Source organism: Ylistrum balloti, unplaced genomic scaffold, assembly GCF_031769215.1.
Source record: "Ylistrum balloti isolate Yb309-2 unplaced genomic scaffold, AGI_CSIRO_Ybal_v1 Utg369886, whole genome shotgun sequence".
Lineage (NCBI taxonomy): Eukaryota > Metazoa > Mollusca > Bivalvia > Pectinida > Pectinidae > Ylistrum > Ylistrum balloti.
The window spans coordinates 304,581-314,082 of record NW_026782021.1 but is presented as its reverse complement, the minus strand read 5'-3'; positions in this window follow the sequence as shown (position 1 = coordinate 314,082).

The window sequence follows — 9,502 nt, the reverse complement described above, 5'->3', positions numbered from 1 at the left end:
TTTTAACGCATATTTGCAATATACATTTTTTATACTTAACTGTGAGAACATGAATTATTACATGACAGACTAAAAGTGCCATAATATAGAAATATTTGGAAGAACATATGACAAACATTACATTAGGACAACTAAATGCATTATTATATTTCACCATAGAAAATATGTACATACTTAAAACCATGCACTTGTCTAGTTATATAACAATGCCTAACTTCAAAATGCAGCCTCCTTGATGCACTGTTTTAAATCAATTATGAGCTAAACCACTTGAAGTTACTGAAGGATAATGGGAATGTGTTGTTGTGTACATTAAGTTTTGCTAGATTAGGTCTACAGAGAAGTAAATATAGAATCTGGTTTATTTTATAGCAGTGCGTTGACTGACATGACTATGACCTACGGGCTGTATAAAGTTTAGACAATGCTCACTCATACGCCTCGGATATGTAAGCCCTTACAAAATGCAGGTTTTCATTACACACAGAGGAACAATTCATGCATGAAATTCTAAAATTTTAATTAGCTTGAAACCCAAACATAATTGTTCTGTTCCAATGGTTTGTGCATGAATTTAAAAAACTTGAAATGTTCACAATGTACTACAATATGAAGACTTCAGAGCAAGCTTGATTTAGATGATGACCCAGGGGTTTGTTATAATTACTGATATATTATCAGGCCAGTGTGATTCATGTACTCCATCTGTCAGCAAGCTGCTCCCAATAGTAGGAGTCACAACACCACACCATGGGATATTCACTGCAACAATTCTATACAGTGAGTCTGTCACATCACTCACAACATGGGATCATTGACAAAATTCTAAATAGTGAGTCGGTCACAATTACTCACACCACTGTTGTCCAACAACATAACTCTAGACAGTGAGTCTGTCACAATTACTCACACCACTGTTTGTCCAACAACATAACTCTAGATAGTGAGTCTGTCACAATTACTCACACCACTGTTTGTCCAACAACATAACTCTAGACAGTGAGTCTGTCACAATTACTCACACCACTGTTTGTCCAACAACATAACTCTAGACAGTGAGTCTGTCACAATTACTCACACCACTGTTTGTCCAACAACATAACTCTAGATAGTGAGTCTGTCACAATTACTCACACCACTGTATGTCCAACAACATAACTGTAGATAGTGAGTCTCTCACAATTACTCACATCACTGTATGTCCAACAACATAACTGTAGATAGTGAGTCTGTCACAATTACTCACACCATTGGATATTCACTAATGAACCACTACATCGGCATTCTGTTGCAACACTCAACACTTATGAGATTTCCTCAAGTCGAGATTTTCCTAAGCTGATATCTCCTCAAAAACGGCTTGTATAAAATTTTCTCGAGGAACAGGAGGAAGGCATTGGCTAGGACTTCCTGAAATTCCTTGTGGAATTTTCATACAAGATATTTTCAAGGAGATATTAGCCGAGGAAAATCTGGGCTTGAGGAAATCTGAAATTGAGATATTTCATACCAGTGGGGCCTGGAGGTGTAAATATGAAAAAGAGGCCTATGAACCTGAACGGTCACTCGAGTGAACTTATAAAGGAAACAATTGGAATGAATATGTAGTAGGGAAAGGGAAAAATAAGAAATGCTATTTGTACAGGTACAGCAGTTTTACTTTCAGACTCTTCCATCCATGGGTATCTTTTGTATTGAGAAGAGTTTATAAACAGTCATCTTGATCCGTTTTGGTCCAGTCCGTTAGATCCTGAGAATAATCCATATGTATATAACATCAAACCTTTATCCTATAATAACAATTCTAATCAAGTTTTATCTATTTCCAATTGAAAATATACAAATTATACTCAATATGTAATTTTCCAATATAAACTACACTTAAATTTACCCCTTTTTCTCAGGTGACCTAAAATTTTAAATAGTTTTTTTTTTAATAAAGTTGTAACCTATTGAAAATTAACTAAATAGTCATTTGCTTGTCCCTACTACATATAGGATATGGTGTTAAATTACACCCCAGTAGAAACTGGTGCCATGTATAAACCAGACAATTGTTTCATTTCTGGTCACATAATCAGGTTACTATAAAATCAAATATTTCTTGGGTTCAAATTTCATATTTTTCCAAAACATCCATGTTTGCTTGCACTTAATTTCGTGTTGAAATCCTGGTCACAAAATCCACCATTACTATCATTAATGTTATCTGTTACATTTAAATTCACAGATTTACAGAGTCCACAAACTCAATGACAATATAAAAAAATGAATGGTTGATGTCCTTTTTGCAGGTTATCATGAATGTGAAAGAGAGATATGTTAAGTCATGGGTTACTTTTCCAGACCAAGAGTTCTAAATCAAATTAGGAAATATACGGATGGTTAATTATGTACCCTTGAGGACAAGCAGCATCAGAACTATTAGTCATCATGGAGGATATGAAAGAACAGTCTGATGATATAGCATGCTTGATGCAAAAACATTCAAATTTTCATTATCATGTGACAAAACTATTAAATATGCTTGAGCAGCAAGATCCCTGAATACAAGGTGAAATAAATGGAATCCTGCACTTACACCAGAAATGTTAGTAAAACACTAGACTTTCCTTTATTCAGTAAGAATTTTTAATATTTTTCTTGGAAACCTGATTTGAAGATATTAATCTCTATTTCGATTGGTGCTCATGATTGTTATGCATATGGACACTTATGAGTGTAAGGTCAGTGAATCTTCTACTTAAGGAAATCTATGGCGTGAAGAGATAAAAGATGAAGCCCATTTAAATACTACAGATGACCACTTGTACAGGATAGGACCACTTGGTGAATTACGTCAGCTTTCTGTATGTATTATAACAGGGAATTATCACAGAAAAGGATGTTGTTTTGTATTACATATGCTTTCAATGCATGTAAACTCACCCACAGACCACTGACAGTGGGCCGAAAACTTAACACAAAATGCAGAACAATTTGCCTGCATCAAATTAACTAGTTGAATCAATTTGTCATGGGTGAATACTAAAGTAAAATTGAAGGGTGAATACTAAAGCAAAATTGAAGGGTGAATTCTAAAGTAAAACCAAAAGATTTCACCGAGTAAATATATCCTCTCCTTTTACTAGCATGCCTTACTGAATTTACTGATATCTAGTTGGCATTCATATTGCCCATAAATACCAACTGAAAGCAGTTCAATTTTAAACATATTATCTTCAAAAATGCCATAATATTGGCAATTGATCACCATAACAGCTTTGTTAAAATGTATGTACATTGTAGATTTGTGCACCAAATTTGGTTAAAATTGAATGTTAACATCATTACACAGAAACAATTAGTGATCAGGACTTACAAGCTCGACCAAGATCATGTAGAAGATACCAGACAAATTTCATTATTTGTCTCCCTAATGTTATCTACCAGTGTGATACCAATCAACTGACCAGATATTGAGAGTAGATCTGGGGGGTAACCTCTACTAAAGTTACTTTGGTTATGGTATGTGATAAACACTGACTCAGGAGATATGCTGAAATATAGCCCTGCTGGGTAGACTGGCATCACCTACTGTGTTACAAAGTTGCCACAGCTGCCTTCGTTGTGTGTAGTGATGAAGAGAATCCCCACTGGCAGTTACATACCCCCAAGACATCAATTGTCAGTTTGAATCCTCTACACCTTCTCAATTACCTTGACCTCAAAACGACCTCTAATATTAAGCCTGTCATTCAGCACATACAGGTGAGGGACATTTGACATTAGTACTCTGAAATAATTATTATGATGTGGCCATGAAATCTATGATTACTAGCTAAAAAAAAATCAAGCTGATTGAGAAAAATAATTATGTAAGAATGAACACAATTGAATTGCATGATCTAGTCCATTTGAAACAGTTTTAATTCATAGATAAATATCTTACAGTTAGTAATCTGATGATTATCCTACAGTTGGGTATCTCATGAGATGATTATCCTACAGTTGGGTATCTCATGAGATGATTATCCTACAGTTGGGTATCTCATGAGATGATTATCCTACAGTTGGGTATCTCATGAGATGATTATCCTACAGTTGGGTATCTCATGAGATGATTATCCTACAGTTGGGTATCTCATGAGATGATTATCCTACAGTTGGGTATCTCATGAGATGATTATCCTACAGTTGGGTATCTCATGAGATGATTATCCTACAGTTGGGTATCTCATGAGATGATTATCCTACAGTTGGGTATCTCATGAGATGATTATCCTACAGTTGGGTATCTCATGAGATGGTTATCCTACAGTTGGGTATCTCATGAGATGATTATCCTACAGTTGGGTATCTCATGAGATGATTATCCTACAGTTGGGTATCTCATGAGATGATTATCCTACAGTTGGGTATCTCATGAGATGATTATTGTAGAGTTGGGTATCTCATGAGATGATTATCCTACAGTTGGGTATCTCATGAGATGATTATCCTACAGTTGGGTATCTCATGAGATGATTATCCTACAGTTGGGTATCTCATGAGATGATTATCCTACAGTTGGGTATCTCATGAGATGATTATCCTACAGTTGGGTATCTCATGAGATGATTATCCTACAGTTGGGTATCTCATGAGATGATTATCCTACAGTTGGGTATCTCATGAGATGATTATCCTACAGTTGGGTATCTCATGAGATGATTATCCTACAGTTGGGTATCTCATGAGATGATTATCCTACAGTTGGGTATCTCATGAGATGATTATCCTACAGTTGGGTATCTCATGAGATGATTATCCTACAGTTGGGTATCTCATGAGATGATTATCCTACAGTTGGGTATCTCATGAGATGATTATCCTACAGTTGGGTATCTCATGAGATGATTATCCTACAGTTGGGTATCTCATGAGATGATTATTGTAGAGTTGGGTATCTCATGAGATGATTATCCTACAGTTGGGTATCTCATGAGATGATTATCCTACAGTTGGGTATCTCATGAGATGATTATCCTACAGTTGGGTATCTCATGAGATGATTATCCTACAGTTGGGTATCTCATGAGATGATTATCCTACAGTTGGGTATCTCATGAGATGATTATTGTAGAGTTGGGTATCTCATGAGATGATTATCCTACAGTTGGGTATCTCATGAGATGATTATTGTAGAGTTGGGTATCTCATGAGATGATTATTGTAGAGTTGGGTATCTCATGAGATGATTATCCTACAGTTGGGTATCTCATGAGATGATTATCCTACAGTTGGGTATCTCATGAGATGATTATCCTACAGTTGGGTATCTCATGAGATGATTATCCTACAGTTGGGTATCTCATGAGATGATTATCCTACAGTTGGGTATCTCATGAGATGATTATCCTACAGTTGGGTATCTCATGAGATGATTATCCTACAGTTGGGTATCTCATGAGATGATTATCCTACAGTTGGGTATCTCATGAGATGATTATCCTACAGTTGGGTATCTCATGAGATGATTATCCTACAGTTGGGTATCTCATGAGATGATTATCCTACAGTTGGGTATCTCATGAGATGATTATCCTACAGTTGGGTATCTCATGAGATGATTATCCTACAGTTGGGTATCTCATGAGATGATTATCCTACAGTTGGGTATCTCATGAGATGATTATCCTACAGTTGGGTATCTCATGAGATGATTATTGTAGAGTTGGGTATCTCATGAGATGATTATTGGGTTGGGTATCTCATGAGATGATTATCCTACAGTTGGGTATCTCATGAGATGATTATCCTACAGTTGGGTATCTCATGAGATGATTATCCTACAGTTGGGTATCTCATGAGATGATTATCCTACAGTTGGGTATCTCATGAGATGATTATCCTACAGTTGGGTATCTCATGAGATGATTATCCTACAGTTGGGTATCTCATGAGATGATTATCCTACAGTTGGGTATCTCATGAGATGATTATCCTACAGTTGGGTATCTCATGAGATGATTATTGTAGAGTTGGGTATCTCATGAGATGATTATCCTACAGTTGGGTATCTCATGAGATGATTATCCTACAGTTGGGTATCTCATGAGATGATTATCCTACAGTTGGGTATCTCATGAGATGATTATCCTACAGTTGGGTATCTCATTGGGTATCTCATGAGATGATTATCCTACAGTTGGGTATCTCATGAGATGATTATTGTAGAGTTGGGTATCTCATGAGATGATTATCCTACAGTTGAGATGATTATCCTACAGTTGGGTATCTCATGAGATGATTATTGTAGAGTTGGGTATCTCATGAGATGATTATCCTACAGTTGGGTATCTCATGAGATGATTATCCTACAGTTGGGTATCTCATGAGATGATTATCCTACAGTTGGGTATCTCATGAGATGATTATCCTACAGTTGGGTATCTCATGAGATGATTATCCTACAGTTGGGTATCTCATGAGATGATTATCCTACAGTTGGGTATCTCATGAGATGATTATTGAAGAGTTGGGGATCTCAAGAGACAAGTTGTTCAATACCTGTTACTTGTCACAGCCCTGTTTCTTTATATAACCTCATTACAGGTATTTCTACTGTTAAATTTGTTCTGGTTGTTGTTTCTGCTATTAAAGTTAAATGAAATACTGTCAGGATTTGTATAAAGGACATATGTATTATCAGGACCCAAATGTAGATACTATTGTTTCAACAAGTACATGAAGCATGTTGATACATATACTATGTGTGATACTGTGGTCATGATGTCTTCTGTAGCTCCTATTAGCCAAGTCATTATGGTCTTTGCCAAGCTTATTACCAAACGGGCCAAAGTCATTACTAAATCTCATAATGTAATTAATGACCAAGCCAAGGTCAACACCAAATAGGCAAGGTCACACGAGCTGAAACATGACCACCGCCGCCACTGACCATCACACATAATTACATGATGAATAGCAGTATCAGCACTTTAGTACCTACAGGTACAGACTCTCTAGGATAGGGTAAAAGTCAGTCGATTCAATCATGAGGTCTAAGGAAAGCTAACTTGGTTTACCCAGTTATTGTATTTTTTGCTTATCTACCTATCTGAAGTAACAATTACTACATTGTCATTGACTGCATGATATTCATGATGACTCTTTACCGATTTTGAATATCTAGTTCTGAAAGAATAATGACAGGGACGTCTTTAGACACAAATTGTAGGATAATCTCCCTTCACTAGAGCTTTTGATATTGGAGATTTACAACAGGCATTTTTCGACATAAAATTGTTTCCATGTACTCTCAGTTAAAAACAGCTGTTTACATTAAATGTTTATTCTATTACTTTTATTTGATTGGGATCTGACTCCATAACATCCCTGGCCATCTCAAAGATATGCAGCAAATTTGGGATAAGCCAGTCTGGTAGGTTAAAAACTGATATCTTATAAGTCAGATTTCTACTGGCATACAAAGTTAGTTGAAATAGTCTGGCCCTCAGAATTCTAATTTTTCTATGTATCAATAAACACTGGTATGTATATTATTCAAGGAAATGCAGCCACATCCTTTTCCTGACCTCAACTGTCACCTAGCTTCCTGTCATTCAATCCTAGACAACCTGTGAATGATTCAGCTATTCTGACAACTACTGGGTATTGTAAACAGAAAAACACTTTAACTGTCATTACAAGTTACAGTAACAGAAATCCACCAATTGTTTCCTTGTACATTGTATCCTTTATTTTGTTTACTTGTTTACCATTTGTTTACCATTTGTTTACCATTTCTCCCTCTGTTTGGATTCATAATTCATTGAATTGAAAAATAGTATTGCTGTTAAATACCATAAACATCTTAGCCTCATTTAAAATACAGGAAAATCAGAATAAATTACTTACTTACTGGTAATTTGTGTTTAATGTGTGTTAGTATGAAGCCTGCATGTACATCACACGTTATTAAGATATATAGATATTACCTATAGGTAAATATTTCAGATTCTCTGCTGTTTTTTGTTTGAATAATTGGTACACATGTAGCAGTCACTATAATACAAATATTTAGCTTTATATTGTACTATCGAGTACAAATGTGTCCCAGGAAACCAGAGGAGAAAGGTTGCTGGCAACATTGTTGTAACTGCCCACACTTACCAAATATAATCTTTAAGATTTATTAGATAACAGTAGGAATGACATGATGTTTTTTTGATATAAATGAGCTGTGTACAAGAAAGGAATTTGAAGACCTTTTGGGTATCTTTGAGTAATGTGTTTCTGAGATGCTGACCTGCAGATCAGAGGACATCTTGTCTTGATCAGATGTACCTGAGTTAACCAACAGTAATTCTCTGGCGCTAATTATACCAGCTATAAAGCACAGGCGGGTGTGATTATCATGGTTTATCTGGCTTCTGCAGGGTGCAGCATATGTACTATACACACAGATGTATGTTATCAATGGATTTTTCTGTCCATCTTGCATTTCAGTGACACCCTGTGAAGTCTTGTTACATACCATATGATTATATAAAATTAACTTTACTAATGGTAAAGAATCAGCATTTCAACAACTGCTATGAAAATTTTGCATTTGTGGTATAAAAAGACTCTTTGACTACCCATGATAAAAGTACTACAAAATAGTACTTGGATCATGAAAAATATCCTATGAGCAAAAATAATCACTTCAGTTGCTTCAAGTTAAGATACAGATTCACTTTTTCTTATCTGACCTATACTTGTAACCCCTGTCCATTGATGAATTAAGGCTAATTGAAACAGAGGATAATATCCATAAAGTCAAAAGAGTTATAAAAATCACTAACCTGGGGTATCATGTGTAATAGTACGTGTGACCACATGCTTAGATTATAACTAATGAATATGATGTATCCTGATCTGGCTACACAGCACACATCTTTGATATATATATAGAATTGAAGCTCTTATAAACAAAATATCTTTGATATCTTTTTTATAATTAATGAATTAAATTGATCATGATTTTCGATATAAAGGTGTTGGGTACAGCATATTTACAGTTGCCACCTAGTATTTGATACTTGGCTGTGACCTTGAGGTACGAAATCATTATGAGACACACATGTCTAGTTATGAGACACCCATCTGTGAACAGACTCTTCCATCTGTATAACATGTAATGTGTCCTGTCTGTAACACCCCTGTAGGATACACACAATGTACATGCAGTACCACTGTTGTCAATCCTAAATAAGAGTAGTTTCACACAAAGATAAAGAATCATTTTTTGTTATCATCATCATTGATACTAAGGATATACATAAGTCTTATGAGTTTTGTAAACGCAAATCAACATAACAAATATATATACAACCATCCTGATGCCTGGAAATGTTCATACTGACTTTGACTGTAGGGTAAAATATCTATCATCTGACCATGTCCTGTGACCTTGACTTTAGGCTATCAGACCTGTCATCTGTGTAATGTGACCTTGACATTAGGGTAATAAGACCTGACCCTATCCTGTGACCTT